The 18840-nt window shown below is 41.9% G+C and overlaps 1 protein-coding gene across 9 annotated transcripts in view; it reads left to right on the top strand.

The window, feature by feature from the left end:
- Positions 1–18840, top strand: part of tsc22d1 (TSC22 domain family, member 1) — a 62824-nt gene that overhangs the window by 14955 nt on the left and 29029 nt on the right. For 3 of the 9 annotated variants that reach the window (XR_013123039.1, XR_013123036.1, XR_013123038.1), the window contains exons 2-3: positions 11536–11670; positions 12649–17427. The exons of 4 other annotated variants lie outside the window; for them this stretch is intronic. The gene's annotated coding sequence lies outside the window, so the exon portion shown is untranslated. The remainder of the gene's footprint in view (positions 1–11535; positions 11671–12648; positions 17428–18840) is intronic. 2 more of the 9 variants (XR_013123037.1, XR_013123040.1) reach the window with 2 other exon arrangements.

Below are 18840 nucleotides of genomic sequence, written 5' to 3' on the forward strand. Positions count from 1 at the left end.
ACCTCGGGAGGACCAAGACTCAAAAGGGAACCTCCATTGGGCGGCCCGTTAGCACAAGTCCGTGGTGTGCAGGATGGTTCTACAGATAAAGTTAAGGTCCTTGTTCCCCGGCCAAGTAGTCACAGTCACTTCAGTGCAGATAGTGAGCCTCAGGCAGGAGCTAGCATCAGCACGTCCTCTTACGGCAATGCCACATCCAACCCCGGAATCAGCACATCCACCGGCAAGCCAGACCATCTCCCAGGTGCTTGTAGGTGCTTGCATGCAATCGTCTTGGGTAGAGGCATGCAAAAAGATAGACAATACAGACTGAGTGTGTGGACATCAATTTAAACCATCATTGATTTAAATATACATAGCTCTCGTGCCAGTGATTAGCATGTGGCTCCGGCAGGCTAATCTATAGAAGCATAACTAAAGGGAGGGGCCTGGAGGTGACCACAGTCATGAAGCTCACTGAGACATTGCTTTCCAGTCAAGTCATTGTCACAACTAGAGTGACGCCATGACACAGGTAATATGAGAGACGGGGACACACACACAGGCATACACACACACACCAGTCTGGACCACTTGCATTGTTCTCACTTCATTCATGTGTGTGGATGTCAGCAGTCTCAGTCAGTCATGTGGGCTGCTAGTTCTGCCACGTTTATCTTTGTCTGATACTGAGATACTGACAGTTCCTTATGCATTTTAACAGAAATCACTTCAGTGACAAGGAACATACAATTAATGGTTTGTGAATGTTGTCTCACACATTTGGTTATATAGTGTAGGTTGATAATTGAAATGCTGCCATTCCTGAAATGAAAAAATGCGTTTGAATAAATGGGTGTGAGAAGGTCAGAGGAATATTGGACATGGGATGTTTCATTCTTCAAGTAAAATCAAAATTCTTTTTACAACAGTTGTTGTCACAAAGCAGCTTTACAAGTGTCCGAGTCCAAGCTTTCGGTGAGCAAGCCAAGGGTGACATCTTCTTCTGGTCACCATGACACCAATAATTAGAGAGATACATAAACAAAGAAGTGATGGGAATGATAAATAATTCTCATCTTTAGGTGTATTTATACACGTTTTCTCTATTCTTATTCTTAAGAGTCTTAGACTTCTTGATGGTCAGTAATGGTAGTCCAGGGCTGTGGAGATACAGCCATAGTAGAGGAGAATTCTGTGTGGTGAGAGGGGCCAGGGCAGTGGGTTCATCCTTCATCATAACCAGTTAGGCAGGAGGTGGCAGGTCCAGGGTGGATTCTTCAGTGTCCATGCATGTTGTCGTCCTTCTGTGTATTCTGAAAGGACTCTTAATGAGTGGTGTGTGTGTGTGTGTGTGTGTGTGTGTGTGTGTGTGTGTGTGTGTGTGTGTGTGTGTGTGTGTGTGTGTGTGTGTGTGTGTGTGTGTGTGTGTGTGTGTGTGTGAGAGAGAGAGATAGTGTATCTTGTCCTGATATTGGGAGCATGGGGACTCCTGTGGGGAGGCAGTATTGTATAAAAGACTGTCGGAGTGCTGCTAGTGTCCTGGTTGTTTCACTCTGAAATGTTTTTGATTTTCAAACAACCAAGAATGGCACTGTCTGATGCGTTATTCAGTTATTGAAGATTGCAGAACTGCAGTTGTGGCAGTACATGTTTTTCTTATAAATATAATAAAATCTGAAAGTTGCCTAATAAAATCAGTCACCTGTTCCTTGTTTCTGCATTAACAGCACTATTAATAGTGACTGATAGACAACAGAAGGCCTAAAAAAAGTCTGGAGGCACTGGAGGACAAATGGTTTCACCAACTGAGATGTGGAGGAACGTCTTGTAGGAAATGAAGCCAGTGTAGATTCATGACTCAGCATGAGTCAGTGCGTACCTGTGTGGCAAGCAGCATAGTTTTCATATGATGAAATATGACTCCTATCATTCTGCTGAAACCATGATGCAGGTGCAAAGCTCTACTGACCTTTCAGCAAGACTGATGTGAAGGTTCGACTCACTTCACAGCACACAAACTGATGCACCATTGTCTGTCATTTGTTTCATGACCTGATATTTCAGCTTGTGCTAAATCAATTTTTCTCCCAAAAGCAGTTGGTTTATTATGGGATGACTCATCGTGAAGTGGTTATTATTTGTTCTGCTCTTATGATGCCATCCAGTGGTCATTCAGTAGAAATTCTTGATCTTTCTGAAATGGTTTTGTTGTCTCTACAGCCACCTACAGGCCAATAGAGATCATCCAAAATGCTCATAAATCAGCACCATCACACGACCATTTTGAACCGATTTTACCCTCTGACTGAAACAAATTAACTGAAACTATAGATGAAATACAAAAGCGGTTTGATGACTGATGTTCTTTCCATAGTCCTTTGTTTTGTTGTGCCCAACTGCACCTGGTTCTCTTAGTTTAAATTAGTGGTGGGCCGTTATTGGCGTTCGATAATGTGATACTCTTATCGGGCGATATAAAAAATATCGCCGTTAATCTATTCTTAAAGTTGGGTTGGGAACTGGGTCAAAATAGGTAAGCAAACTGATGACATTCACCTTGATAGTTTAGCTCGGTTGTATTCCTAACCAAATTGCACAGTAGGAGGCGAGAACGAGTTTTCAAACCTGTGAATTACCACCCACAACAATTCGCACGAGTGCTTACATTAGGCCTGTGTTGAAAAAAAATCGATTTTCCGATTCAGAATCGATTCGCATATGATGATCTGATAATCGATTCGTACGTCCAAAGATCGATTTTTTTAGTGAACTTTTACCCCCGCCTCGTCACTGAATTCACGCAGGCGTGCTCGGTCTAACTAACTGTAAAACAACATGGCGTTGGACAGTGCCGGTAACGACAATAGTCAAATCGGAAATCTAAAAGCAGAAGGACAGTTTATCCAGTGTCAGTGACTATTTACAGTTAGTCCATGTCACTCACAGTTTACCCAGTGTTTTTACAGTTTAAAAAAGTTAAAAATGTTCTTGTAACGTTGGGCGCAAGGCGATGGACGAGACAGAATCCTTTGCACTTTCCAAATCGTTACGTTTATTACGTTTACCGAAGCGCAGACAGTGCACATAAAACACGTTTACATAGAACATGTTTGACTCAAACAACGACGAGCACAGGATACCGCGCGAAACACACAAACCCCACGTGACGAGACGAGCCACAGGTGAGACCAGTGACTGTATATACGTTCTCTGGGTGAGACGGACTATCACAAGACGCACCCGCACCCACGGAGATCCACAGACGCAGACGAGTAGACGCAGACAACGTTAACACACGCCCAAAAGGGAGGGGTCGGGGCCCGTAACATGACAGTTCTGTTCTTATATTCTCACTTTAAAGAAAAATACACGTTTACATTTTATACTTTCAGTTTATACTTTCAGTTTATTAAGTGTGAGCACTTTTTAAATAAAAATGCATTTCGTAGCAACAGCTTTTGGGTGAATTCTTAATTATTTCAATCATAATAATAATGCACTGGTTAGTGTCCCAGTAGGAGTCCACTGTTGCAGATATAGACACCTCAAAGATGTCCTGTTTATTGTCCTGTTTATTACCTTTCTTGAAGGTAGATTTATGATGACCCTTTTCACCAGTCTTCCAGCCATCAGTAACTACCAACTACCAGTAACTATTTGCTGATTTGCCGATATAATGCTAGTTTTAACATGTTGCTTCTGTACATAGTCAGGAAACAGCTCAAATACATTTTAATAACACTAAACCCTGAATCGGATCGAATCGATTAAATCGGATTAAATCGAAATAAATCGATTCTTAATCTTCAGAATCGGAATCGGATTGATTCTTGGAATTTGAATCGATACCCAGCCCTAGCTTACATGGATGCAGCCACGAAGCCGCCAGGTTTGCTTCATGGAAAATTTTTATTTTTTAAAATTAATTAATTAATTAATTTTAAGAGGCTTCCTAATGGAGACATTAACAAGACTAAAGTTGTTTGCACCTTATGCAACGCGGAATTAGTTTATTGTAGGAGTTTTACCAGTCTGAAGTACCATTTAAACGCAAAGCACCCATTTGCTAATGCTGCTGACGCTGGGACAAGCACTGATGCAGCCCAGGGGAAGAGTCGCCGCCGCCGAAAACAGGTTATCGAGCCCTTGTACTAAATGTTGGCTTACATTTCAAATCTCATGTTTAGCTGAATAAACATGTTATCAACATGTTATATAGTATGTAAGCTTACAAATTCATGTTTGACTGAATATGCCCTCTTAAAGTATGTAGGCATACAGTACTATTTTCATATTTAACTGAATAAACTGTTGAACACGAGTACATTTTATTGAGCATGTTTTTTTTCTTCAAGTATTAAAGTAGAACAGCTTTTTCAAGCAGTCATTGATGCATTTTGGAAACAGGAGATGAGCCCCTGGTCTAATGCACCCTCTGTATTAAGAAACCCTATCTCAAAGACTGACTTTTAGTCATTACTTGGGCACGCATATTCTGAATGAGCCATTTTAATCTAGATTAATTTCAAGATTTCAGTGAGATTAGTTTAAATATTCTTCCAAGATGATGTGCTTGACGGTTCTTGTTTTTGAACAAATCCAATCATTTAGCAAGGCAGTTGGGCACACTGTGGATCAATGGGAAATTGTTGCTTTTTGTAATTTTGTGAGCTTGCATTTCTTTAGGTGATGAGATGGTTGATGAATTTACCTACTTAGGGTCGAGGGTACAGAGTAATGGAGGAAGTGAAAGAGAGGTCAAGAAGAGAGTGCAGGCAGGGTGGTGTGGATGGCATAAAGTGTCTGGGGTGATCTGTGATAGAAGGGTGTCGGCTAGAATGAAAGGAAAGATCTATAGGACAGTAGTGTGACCTGCTATGTTGTATGGACTGGAGACAGTGGCATTGACAAAGAGACAGGTGAGGGAGATGGAGGTGTTGAGATTCTCATTTGGAGTGACGAGGAAGGATAGGATCAGAAATGAGTTTATTAGAGGATCAGCACATGTAGCATGTTTTGGAGATAAAGTTAGAGAAGCGAGATTGAGATGGTTTGGACAGAGGAGGGAGGAGAGGTATATTGGTAGGAGGGTCTTGAGGATGGAACTTCCAGGCAAGAGGAAGAGAGGTAGACCTAAGAGGAGGTTTATGGATGCAGTGGTAGAGGATATGAGAGTGGCAGGTGTGTCAGTGGAGGACACTCAGGACAGGACCAGATGGAGGAGTTTGATCCACTGTGGCGACCCCTAAACGGGAATTGCAGAAGGAAGAAGAAGAAGCAGCATTTCTTTAAGTGGCCATCTAACAATATTAATTGGCGTGCTCAGAACCTCTGGATTTACTTGCATTGTTTCTGGTTTTATTCTTCTGTTATTATGTAGGAAGGTCAGAATACGATCAGATTTTCTAACCTACTGTGAGCTTTTCATTTTGCTACGCTATAATTGCCTGTTTACTTTGAGGTTTACATGTGTTCTAGATCAAATGGACGACCCACTCATTCCTGGTAATTTCCAAAGCTCTGTTATTCATCTAGACTGGTATTGTTTTGGTCTTAATGTATTGGGTTGGGTTGAGTTGAGCTGACTCAGGATCTGGCTGCCATTGTATTTGTAGTCAGATGGAGTCACATCAGGATGGTGACTCCCCTGTTCCGCCTGAGTTCTTTGTGAAGCAACCTTGGGTACGAGAGAGGGACAAATGAACAAACAAACAAACAACCGATCAAACTAGAATTTGACAAACATGGTAAACAGATGTAACACATTCCCTCAGGAGCACATTTCTTCGGGGGCACATTCCCTCATGTACACATTCCCCTGTGTGCACATTTCCTGGGGTAAGCAAGTTGCTATAGGTACAAGTAGTGCTGTGCGGTATGACCAAAATTCTACATCATGGTATTTTTCTAAATTATATCGGTTTCACGGAATTTGACAGTTTTATTTTGCCCCCATGCATGATGTGTAAACTGCATTGATTGGAAAATTACTGCAGTAGAGTTGTTAAGAGTACCCTATTCCACTATTCCTGTGCGTTCACACCGAAAGCGACGAGAGTGACACGGCGACCGGAAGTCATTCATTTTCAATGAGAGTGAGCGACGCGACCGTGAGCGACGCGAAGTGAGCGAATCGAGCAACTTTATGCAAATGAGCAGTGACGCGCGGCAGCAACTACCAATCAGAAAGTATGTTTGCACCCTCCTCCGAGACCGCACCTCTGACTTTGGTTCCTACTGATTACACAGGTCAACAGCATTTTTGGGGCCAAAGATATTTCAACGAATTTAGGGTAACTTTGGGGTGCTGATTCTGAATATGTCATCAGTTTTGCCAGATTGGCTCAAGTTTTTGAGATTTTTCGTGAAATGTGTAAAAAAAAAAGACGTAATTTGCTACACGCGCATTAACTTTATTTTATTTTATTTAAAATAGGCCAAATACACTTTTTTTATGAAGTCTGTTATGTTTCTTCTATGTTTTTGCAGTGTATATTCACCACAAATGTAACAGAATGTGTCTGGATCGTTAAGACAACTTCTTCTTGATGAGTTCATGCTTTTCACTGGAAAACAGACAACAACATAAAGTTAGTGCAAAAATCAAGCTATGAACAAACTTTTAGAACACTAATTAACAAAAAACTATATTGAGAACTGCTCAGTTCAAGTACTAATCCCAAGAAATTAATGAGATGATGCGTCACATTTACCAACAAGTGCTATAAATAAGATACCAAAAAACTCAAAAACTTGAGCCAATCTGGCAAAACTGATAGCATATTCAGAATCAGCACCCCAAAAATACCCCAAATTCATTAAAATATTTTGGACACCAGTAATTTTTTTTTTTTTTTTTTGTTGTTGACCTGTGTTATTTGTTCCGATTGCCCATATGATAGTGGCTGTCTCTGGATGTCCCGCACTTTACGATGTGTCCCTGTTTATTTACAGTACAAAATGTTTATTTTTGGAGGGAATACTGTTCATTTGTTAAACATCTGCAATAAATTAGCATATACCCTATTATTGGTTATTTTTATTCCTGTTTGATCTTCGGGTCTGGGGTAAAAAGTAAAAAAATTACATAAACATTTTAGGTTTATATACTATATGTGTTTTATACACACACTATGTTTTATACACGCACTCCTTTATAATCGTGTGTCTTGTCATCAATAGATTAAAATAAATAAATGCTGCGTCCTGCTTTAAAAATGTGATTTGCATATCTGTCACGTGCTGCATGCCAGCGTGATGTTGGACACGCCCCCACGCAACGCGATGCTGGCGACTCTGCAACGGAGAGAGATTTTATCGCTTTCGGTGTGAACGCACAGTTAGAAAAATGTCTCCACCTAAATATTACATGTAATACAGATTTGCATGGCGGTTTTCAAATGGTGGCACTAAAGTCATGAATGACTCATAGCATAACACATTTTTCTGACAACATCAAAACTGTAGGTTTATACAACTTGTGAAAACCAGCTCCACGTAATATTATAAATTGCACACCAGTTTGTTAATTTTCAACACATCTAAACAAAAAAGAGGTATTTAGACAAAGTAGCCAGGGCTGTTTGTCTGTTTGTCAATGGTTGTCTTGAACTGACAAGTCCCAAATATCTTTAATTAAATAGCATTGGCAATTATTTATTTGTTTAAATATTAGCCTGTCATCGTTTATATAATGAATAGTTAAGCTCAAATATGGTTCCATCGTGCTACTTGACCACAAATATGCAGTCATGGAATAACGGGGAGGCACACACTTGCTTGTATCTTCCCTCTGTATTCGTTGTACAATTTGGGGATCGCTAGTTCATTAACGTATTTCTGACTTGGAATGTCGTACCTGGAATCGAGCATCTTTATCATAGCCCTGAATCCGTCTTTCTCAACCACGCTGATCTCGATCCACCACTTGCTTTTTCTGTCATATGAAGTACCCTTAGCAAACATCTGAAGAAGTGAGGTCTGATTCACCTGTCCTTTAACCCGTCGGTTTTACCTGATGTAGAAGGCACTGCGTTTAAATCCATGCACTTTTGGTACTCCAAAGTTTGTTTGCGTCTAAGATGGTGCAGCAGTTTGCTCGTGTTACCACTAGCTACAACTACTTTTGCTTGACAACGTTTGCAGTGCAGAAATTCCCTCGTCCATTTTCAGCAAGCTAGCTTTGCGATCTGTTGCATGTGTGTTTAGAGGCGCAGCAATAAAAAGCGTCTCTTAAACAATTTATGCCCGTGTAGCGTTCCCGGATACGTTTAGGTTATTTAAACTGGTGTGGCCGGTATATGAAAAATTCTTATCATAACAAAAATAAAATCGGTGCAATCCGGTATACCGCCCAGCACTAGGTACAAGTTGTGTACCTACAATGGCCTCTAAACACCTGCATCTCCATATTTTAGTGCCCATGAGCAGACTGTGAGTTACAGTTATGATGGTAAATTACCCAGATGTGATGTCCGCATCACCCTTTTCATTTTGCCCGTATAAGCTACAGCTATGTCTGTGTTTTATATGATCCTGCAGAACTGACAAAAGAGGTAGCACACCAGAGTCTGAGTGGCTAATCAGGAGATTCGGGAGGATTCCCGATGGGCCGGCACACATCAATCTCTAGTTTGGGCCGATTAGGAGGGAAGAATTATTTTGGGCCGGATTTGGGCATGAAACTCCCGGGCTGAAAAAGGGGTCCACTCCGGCCCTGTAGCACACCCAGCAAAGCCAGACGTCTGTGAAATCCTGGTAGCCATTCTCCAAGAGTTGGCCATGCTTGAAATATAAGGCTTTAACCCCAGCCCGCCAGCCAACAAGCAACCATGTCTCTCTTACTTACTAACTGCTTTAAGCAAAACCCCTTGAATTACTTTGAACGACAAGATACCGTGGACTTCACAAAACCCTTTTCAGTCCCACAGATATATCTGTCTCTGAAAGTCTCATTTTACATTACCTTGTGCAACTGTTCTCAAAGGCTGGAACATCAAAATTGGTGTTGGACAAGTATGAATCGACACATGGAATTGCAGATAGCCAATCAGAATGTAGCTGGCAGGTCTGACATTGAGACCAGGTTAACGCAGTATAGATCTCGCATTCTTTGTGTGGATGGAGCGTTTGTGGCTGAGACTTGTACACCACTGACTGAAGGTTGGTTTTGGGACTGTAAATAGCTCTAATGTACACTAGAGAGCAGACTTGAGCTGAGGACGGAAACTGAGTGCACATTAAGCAAACTTGGACCTTTCGGACATGACTTTTGTAACCCAACATCATTGTGAATAAGTTGGGGTGTGTGTGTGTGTGTGTGTGTGTGTGTGTGTGTGTGTGTGTGTGTGTGTGTGTGTGTGTGTGTGTGTGTGTGTGTGTGTGTGTGTGTGTGCGCGCGCACTCATGGATGGGTCTGAGTGCACATTTTTACTTTTTAAAATTATTTTAATCAATTTATTTGCTTATTTATTGTAGATCACACTGCTAGTTGATTGGTGTCCGTATTTCAAAACTTGCAAGTGAATAAAATCACTCAGAAGTGAGGAAGGGGAAATGTGTACAGCCTGGCACTGCTACAGAAACCTCCCTGATGGTATGGAGAAGGCAGACATGACCATTCCACCTTCTAAATTCTGTCGAGTGATTTGTATTGCCAAAAGAAAAGAACTATTTCAGTGTTTCAGTTGAAACACTGTTCCTTCCTGTGTTGTTAAAGTTTGGTGTCCAGGCAGGGACTTGACAGAATGTCAGAGATGTTAAGTTTTTCATTAGTACCGGACGGCATGTGTTTGCAGTACCGCAGTTATAGTTGGGGGGAGGCAGCATGTATAGTGAGCCCTTAAACTACAAATAGCAAAAAAGCCTCCATTATATGTCAAAATGACATTCTCATGATTTCACCGTTTGTCATGAGCAGTGCTGTTTATAACGGCCATTCATTCAGCATTACACTGAAAACTAAAAAACGTTTACTGTTACAAGGTCTTCTGCCTCAGCAGGGAAAGGTAAGACCATGTTGGCATTTCAGCCTTTTGCGTACCTTTTGACTGTTTACAGGAGGTGTTTATGAGGACACTCACTTAAAGCACTGCTGCTCTGACCCTGTTTCTTTTTTTCCTTTATTGTTTAGCTTAGTCATAGACATGGCATGAATGTATTTTCCCAGCCAATTATCTTGCAACTTATATGGGTTCTTAGAACAATTCCAAGAAATCTAATATAATTCATAATATCCTTCCAGGAACATACCTGTGGCTTGGTCACACCTTAGCTATCTGGTTTTGAAAAGTTGTTGCACTGAAAGTCTTTTTGTTGTAAGCTATTTTCTTTCTCATCTGTTGCCTCCATCAGTGTTGTTTCCATCTGTAGGAACGTTGAAGTGGGAATGTAATAAACTCCAAATCAGTAAAAAAACTGTTTAAATTAACTTTCCTTGAATGGGTCTGAATAGTCAGATTCACTATACAAATAGGCTTTTCCGTGTTAAGGTACCTGAAATGGCACACTTCACATTTGAGGTAATTTTATGGTAATAGTGTAGATCCTGTTTTCCTCACTCCTGTGGTTGTGTGCCAGAATGCTAAATGTTTTGGTCGATTCACCTGCCACAGCATCTGTTTCAGCTTATCTAATGTCCTTTACACAGGGTTCGTACGGTCATGAAAAACCTGGAAAAGTTATGGAATTTGAAAATAGCAATTTCCAGGCCTGGATAAGTTTTGGAAAAATAAAAATACTCAAATGTTTTGGAAAAGTCATGGAAATTTGCTTGACACAATAAATGTATGTTGTTCTGATAACCGGAAGAAAAAATTAATAAATATAATATAGCCATTTTTTTTCATTGTGCGGACCGCTAACGTAACTTCACACATTAGTTCACTGCGTTAGCGTCGGACTCCAAGCGGAGCTGTAGATTGTACTTTGATGTAAATCAGCGTAATGCTGGTAAATGCCGATTAAACAATGACTGCTTCAGTTGGACAAATACAAGCTATGGCTTGTGAAAGACAAGGAGACGGGGCGTGCAAAATGTGCACGGTTAACGATGGGGTTAGAGACTGAAAAGTCCGTCATAAAGCAGTTTTCGTCGTTAAGCGCGACCCTAGATTTAGATACGTTTTGATCGTAAACACAGTATAGAAAAAAAACTAACGATGTCCTCGTGCGTACAACGCGAGAAAGAGCGATCGTGTTGCCGAGATGGGCTGCAGTGGAGCCTGTGCTGCCTCAGCTTATCGTACACAACACTCCACTGTGCTGCCACTGCTCCTCCGTCCACGCGCGAAATAAAAAAAAAAGTAGGTCGTAACTCCCGTTTATATTGATATTGAAAATACGGTAAATGTTTATTTTTTCAATTAAACCACGTGGCTTGTCATTAATTTATGATATACTGTGGAATTTTGGCCTGGATTTTTTCTTATTTTTCATGTCTACACATATGTTTAGAGAATGTATAGTCATTAAAATTTGCCTCAAAGTCATGGAAAAGTCATGGAAAAATCATGGAAATTGATTGTCAAAAAAGTGTATGAACCCTGTTTACAGTAGGGCCAACGTCCGGTGTTAGAGGCTACAACGTCCGGTGTTGGAGGCTACAACGTCCGGTGTTGGAGGCTACAACGTCCGGTGTTGGAGGCTACAGTATAAGCCATGCAGCAAAAGAAAAAAGGTTCCACAAAGGTACTTGGAATTATCCTGGCAGTTATTTTGTAAGACGGTGAGCTGACTTTACACTGTGCGAGTCGTACACGTTTATTGCATGTCACACTGTATGAGAGGATGATGAAATATGGACCCAAGTTGGACTGTCTATGATCTCACTTGTGCTGAAAGTAAGAAAGTACAATATAAGCCTTTTTGATCATGTTCTTAGGGCGTACTCACACTAGGCACGGTTTGCTGGTTCCGTGCTGGGGCCCGGTTATCCCCCCTCCCCACTCCCCCTCTGGCCTGCACTCACACTGGCTTCATCAACCCGGCCCGAGCATGCTTACGTCACCACAATGTGACTTTATTTGGAAAAAAAGCGCGCTCGCACAACACTATGGAGTTCACGATGCTCTTTTTATTGTATTTTTGGAGTTGTTTTGGGAGTGCAGAAACACGGTGCAAGCACAGATTTATCGTAATTTAACACAACGATTGTCTGCTAATCGCTTTGCCGCTATGACTGTTTAACGTGAGCGTCGCATCACTGACGTCATGTTTGAGTTCCAGCGAAATGAACCAATCAGACGAAGCACCAAGCGGGCCCGGGCACGGATAGCGCTCACACTAGAAGTGAACCGTGCCCGAGTCCACATGAATCGTGCCCTGGCCCCCCTCTTCAAGCGGGCCCGAGCACGGTTAACTGATCTGGGCCCGGGCACGGTTGGAGCGCTCACACTAGCCAAACGAACCGTGCTTCAGCAGGGAATCGTGCCCGGGCCCGGATCACAGAGCCTAGTGTGAGTACGCCCTTAGAAAATAGCGGTGTTCTGCTGTAGGCATCCATATTTTCACCAAAGCAAGACCTCAAACAGGAACTCTCTCTGCTGGCACAGTTCCAGAAAAAAGCTTTTTGGGTCCCACTTCATTTTTGGTTTGCTGTGCTGCTGGATTGAATTTAGCGGGTGGGTTGTGGATAATTCGATGTTGCTCTCTATTGGTTGTTTCTAGATGTGCATCATAGCAACCGTCATGCTGAGATTTTGGAGCAAGAATTCTGTCACTGTCAGAAGATTACCGGAGGCTTTCTTTAGTGACATAGACGCTAAATCGTCTTTCATGGAGCATGCAACATGTTCTGTGTGACTGCATCGTGTCACATGGTAATCACACAGTATATACCCTGCTAGACCTGAATAATTTAATATACATGATTCTACAGTTATGTTCTCTCTCACTGACACAGTTATGATCTCTGCACACTGGCTGCACACATTCACTAACAGCAATATGGGACAGAAGAAGTGGGGCCAGCGCACAGGGCCCCCCCCCTCCCCGTGGGGCCAGCGTACAGGAGGAGCAGACGATATGTTCAGTGTGAAATGTCGGCCTGCCCTGCCCCAACTGTACTTGGGGCTCAGGGATGTAAAGTACTGGTTAGAACTGGCTGACTCTTCTGTGAGCCACAGTGTGCTGTAAACATGGGGGGGGGGGGGGGGTCCGTCATTCATTCAGTTGCTAATTTAAGGTACACAAAAATTTGTTCTCAGTGCCAGAATCCACTCTGGTATTTATGCTGTTCACAGAAATGAAAATATTCTTTTTCAGGACTGCAGAAAACTCCCAGTTATTTGGCTCAAAGGCTACAGTTGCTTAAGTGTGAAGAATGTCCTTTTAGGAAATGGTGCGGATGGTAAGACTAGGAGACAGATTTGTATTACTGGTAATTATCAAATGATTCATAGTCATTATACTGCCATTTCTGTCTGTTCTAAATGTCATTCTTCAGATGATGTAGAGATAAGAGTTGTACTTTATAAATATGCCCATGTTAACTATTAGGCAACAAGGTAACATGGAAAACTGAGAACTTTGACTTGTATTCAAAAGCATTTTTTTAATGGAAAGTCAGTCTCTGTTTCTTTTTTGGTTGTAGTGTTTACACAGTGCCAGACATTCACATGGTCTTTTATACAAAGGGGACAACTTCCTTTCCAAACCTGAGTCAGGGATTAGGGATTAAGGTGCCAGTGTCACAGCTTCACATCAAATGTAATCCTGCAGTAATCAAGGACACCAAATGTAGTGATCAGAGTGCATAACAGGAATAAAGGAAAATACGCAGGTGTCTGAGTATTAACAGACTAGTAAAGATCTGAATCAGCCAGGCCCCTGAAAAGGTTTCTTTCCATTAATGCTGCCATCAGTTACATGCTAGCTAAATTCAATTCCCAGTGGAAGCTCTTTTATTCTTAATATCTGGATACAGCGTTGTGGCAGGAAAACCAGTGCAGACTAAATTCAGTAGTCAGCTTCATGACATCTTCCAGTTGGCATTGTCCAGTATCTATAGCGTTTGTAGAGGTGACTGATGCAGCGTTAACACACCTTCTTACTGCAGTGAAGGACTGCCAAATTGTCCATAGCGTTGGGCTTCGGTAGTTGGGCTGTAGTTCCAATGTGATTTTTGTCCTGTAAATTTTGATTCCTCAGAATGACCAGTTAAGGCTCAAAGTCATGCTGCTAAAATCCATAAACCTTGATGTGGCCGCAGCAATAAACTGATTTCTTCAGCATGCTAGCATTTGCCCTGACTCCTGGATCATGGAGAATCCAAATGAGACGTTCCTGTGAGATCAAGCGTGTCTGTCCCTTCACTTTCATTCCTGTGCCCGGTTCTGAGCACCATCCTCCCTTTTTGCCTGCTTGATGATGTTACTTCAAGTTTCTCCATAGCAGCCCATGAAGGGTGAGAGTTTCTAGTTATTCATTACAGCCCGGGAAGTAAGTGTTTCCTCTAATGCATTCCACATTTTTATATACTCGATTACTGTTACCCAGACAAGTCCTATAATTGAAATGATTCTGCATAATTCCCAGTTTTTACTTTGAGAGCCCAGTAAAAGCTGCAGTGTTTGAATGGCATCCACATTCAACATGAACATAGTTGAATAACATAATTGAGTCAATATAATTATCAACGCCACAATTTTTAATGGCTGGCAAATTATTCATGGGGGAAGGGGCTTATGTAACATATAAATATGACAGATGGACAGCACTACGCTTTTCACCGCAGTCATTTGAGGTTCTGTCTACCCTCTGTGATCACAGCCTCAGCAGCACAAGGAAGTCCAGCGTTCAGTAAACCAGCAAAGCTCTGAAAAGTCTAAGACTTCATCAGACCATATTGCTGTTTTTGTGATTTATTTTAACTCTCTCATGTCCCTGTGAATGTGGGGAGTTGTCCTGTTAAACAATTTTATTTTCCTGCATGTAACACAAAACACACAGCAGTATTTTTTAAGCAGGAAATGTTTTTTAGACTCTGCAGTCACTTTAAAATGCAAAACCTGTATGTACAACTTGTTAGTCACTTGTTGCTGTGCTACGTTTGTAGCCCAGTGTTTCTGACCACAGGACTGATGTTGCATGGAGATCAGCAGTGATGCGGACGGCCACAAACACCCTAGCAACACTGCAATGATCAACACACAACCAGCCTACTGTCACGTCAGGGGGTTTTTAATACCCCATTTTCTCCTAATTACTTGGAGAAACTCCTGTTTACTCCCGTGCCAGTTCCCAGACGTTAACTAGTCACCCTTCCTTTATCATACAACACCTGGCAACCCTGGATGGTGCAGCTAGCACATGCTTCCTTTAAACACTGCAGCTTTATCCAACTGCCTCCCAGACTGCTACACAGGGCATCTCCACACAGCGCTAACTGCCCTGGCCAATGATTGGCTAGCACCACTGTGATTGACAGGGTAAGAGTAACGCCCACAGATAGCTTTGGCTTCATCGAGCTTCCAACTAGCGAACTTTCAATGATGCTATAAAATACAAGTAATCTAATTGAGCATGCCAGCATATGGAATACAGATTTTATCTATACACCAATATACAAATACAGGTGTACCTAGGGTATGGGTGTCTACTGACGTCACTAAAGGTGAGTGTATCCAGTCCCTACCATAACTGTCATACTAGCATATTGAAAATGTGCTCTCATGCTGGACTGTTGGCCTTCTTCTCAAAGCACGTCCCAGTTCCCCTGAGGCATTGACCAGCCCTTCATGGCCCGTGTTCTTTCCCAAGCAGACAGCACACCTCTGTTCCAGCGCCAGACCTGCGGAAGGATTCGGGGGCCCTGCCGGCCTGCTCTCTCGGCCCCTTCCTGCTTAACAAAAGCACACAAAGGCGAGGGGCCATGCTCTGTGTTCCTAAGAGAGCTTGGCACAACAGTGTGTCCCCTCAGCAGATGAACAGCTGTTACGCAATGCTGCAGGCTGTACTCGAGGTTTTATAGGCGATTCATTGCACTACACTGCAAGGGTTATAGGACAGAGCCATTTAGAGGCTTCTGAGAAGTTGAGTTAAAACAGTAAAGGCTACTGTACATTTAACTTGACCCTGATGTGTTTAAATCTAAAAGAAAAAGCTGTAAAGTTACTCATAAATTCTGTTTTATTGCAAACACTTTGGAGCTCCTGCTGGCTCCTAACATATTTACACACAAAACCTCTTGCCACTTATATTTTAGGGTTCCATGCCACTTTTTAGAATTCATATGTTTATAATTAATGATTACAACCTGCTACAGTATCTGATCAAAAGTAGCATATTTTGACGGTTTAGACGACATGAATCCAGTAGAAATGGTTTCTGTGTTGTATGCTATATCTGTATTGGTAGTTGTTAACAGTTTTGCCTGCATTTCTTTCTGATCTCTTCCCACACTTCAACATTCAGAGAGATCTAGACATTTGAAGCCCTTTTAAAAGGACACTTGTATTAATATGAGTGGAGTCCTGTCCCTGTTGGACCAGATCCAGGTCATATATTGCAAATCATCCATGCTAATACGTGACCCTTGATTCATTGACGTCATTTATTGCTGGGATACACCCATATAAATTTGCAGTGTCTGGATTTTCCAAGCATCTTCCTGTGTAGCATTACGGTGTTGTGAGTGTTGTGCGGTACCTGAGCCGCGTGCTCGCGGCGGTGCTCTGGGCCTCCGTACATGTGCAACCGGCAGGTGTAAGTGTGGAAGGGCTGAGAGCAACACGAGCCATGCCACATCCGTCCCATCTGGGAATGTGACCCGTTAAACTACTAACAAGTTGGGCTATCGGTGCTTGAGAATGCTATGGTGTCATAACATTAGTCTTCAGATATCAGGATTTTACAGTATTATGGTATTAACTGACAAAGAGAAAAAAATACAAGTTGATTGAGAAAATGAATGAAATTCTTGTGGACGTTTTTTTGTAAAGTGTCTTTGTATATCCTTTACACAATACACTACAGCTATCATTTAACTTGGTGTGTGTGAGTGTGTGTGTGAGAAATACAAACCATGTGGTTTACATGAATAAAGCCAATGAACTACAACCTCTGGCAAAAAGTATGGAATCACCAGTCTGGGATGAGCACTCATTCAGACTTTTTATTCTGTAGAACAAACTCGGATCAAAAACATGATGCAATAATGTCATTCCAAAGTGCAACTTGTTGGCGTTCAGAAACACTAAAAGAAATAAAAGTAAATATTACATTTATTGAGCAAGCACAGGGGAAAAAATATGGAATCGCTCAAATTGGAGGTAGAAAATAAGGACACGCCCAGTCAATTTCCTTTCCCTAAATGGACGTATCTGCCTCAGATTAGATCTGCTCGTTAGTCTGCAGTTAAACACCTGCAGTCATGACACCTTGGAGGGCTGCTGCACGAAGTGGAGTGGTTCCAGCAAGAGAAATGGTTCTTGAAACAAAAGAGAGGTTTGTGAAACTTCTTGAAGAAGGTAACTTTTCATGCATGTTTGCTAAAGATGTGGGCTGTTCACAGTCAGCTGTATCCAAGATATGGACCAAATACAAACAGCATGGAACTGGTAATTCTATGCTTTTTGCCAGGGGTTGTACTTGAGAAAAATACCAGTGCGGTGGTTTTCAAGAATGTTCAGGGAGTTGCTGGACATTTATGGGAAAAGCACATCATTCTGTATTTTTTTTAATAATATTTCTAAACATCACAGTTGCTTACATTGTCAATATCACACTCATTATAAACTGAAAATGAAAAAATAAGGAAAAGGAGGAACCGTGAATCTAGCAGCACCAGAACTAGACACATGGATCTAGCAGCACCAGAACTAGACACATGAATCTAGCAGCACCAGAACTAGACACATGAATCTAGCAGCACCAGAACTAGACACATGGATCTAGCAGCACCAGAACTAGACACATGAATCTAGCAGCACCAGAACTAGACACATGAATCTAGCAGCACCAGAACTAGACACATGAATCTAGCAGCACCAGAACTAGACACATGAATCTAGCAGCACCAGAACTAGACACATGGATCTAGCAGCACCAGAACTAGACACATGAATCTAGCAGCACCAGAACTAGACACATGGATCTAGCAGCACCAGAACTAGACACATGGATCTAGCAGCACCAGAACTAGACACATGGATCTAGCAGCACCAGAACTAGACACATGAATCTAGCAGCACCAGAACTAGACACATGGATCTAGCAGCACCAGAACTAGACACATGGATCTAGCAGCACCAGAACTAGACACATGGATCTAGCAGCACCAGAACTAGACACATGGATCTAGCAGCACCAGAACTAGACACATGAATCTAGCAGCACCAGAACTAGACATTTCAAGCCAAAATAGATCAGCTCACTTCATTATAGTTGGCAGCGCCATGTTCTTCTGTGCAATAAATAGCCAGAATGATACATTTACAGACATGCTGTAATTGTCAGGAATGGGAGAAATGTGGTGTGTTATAGCAGATTACCATACTGTCCTCATCTCTGTGTGGAGATAATCTCTGTTACTGTGGCACATCAGGGTGATCAGAGGGACCACGTCCCCCACTCCAGTCTTCAGTGTTGGGTGGTCCCTGTGCACAGAGGCACCAGACCCAGTCATGTGTGTGTCACAACAACTAAACCAGTAGCTACACAATATGGCTGCAATTACTACATCGGCCTTTGTAATCCTGGGCATACAGAAGGCTGCAAATTCTAAATGAGCTCTTAATAAGTCACTTTTTGTGAGAGCTTTGTGACCATTCTAAGCAGTTCCAAATGAGTGTTGGTTTTGTTTTGTGAGTCATGTCATTCTTGTTCAAAAACATTTTTTCCAAAGTCAGTGATTTTGTC

Source organism: Brachyhypopomus gauderio, unplaced genomic scaffold (genome assembly GCF_052324685.1).
Source record: "Brachyhypopomus gauderio isolate BG-103 unplaced genomic scaffold, BGAUD_0.2 sc40, whole genome shotgun sequence".
NCBI classification, from domain to species: domain Eukaryota; kingdom Metazoa; phylum Chordata; class Actinopteri; order Gymnotiformes; family Hypopomidae; genus Brachyhypopomus; species Brachyhypopomus gauderio.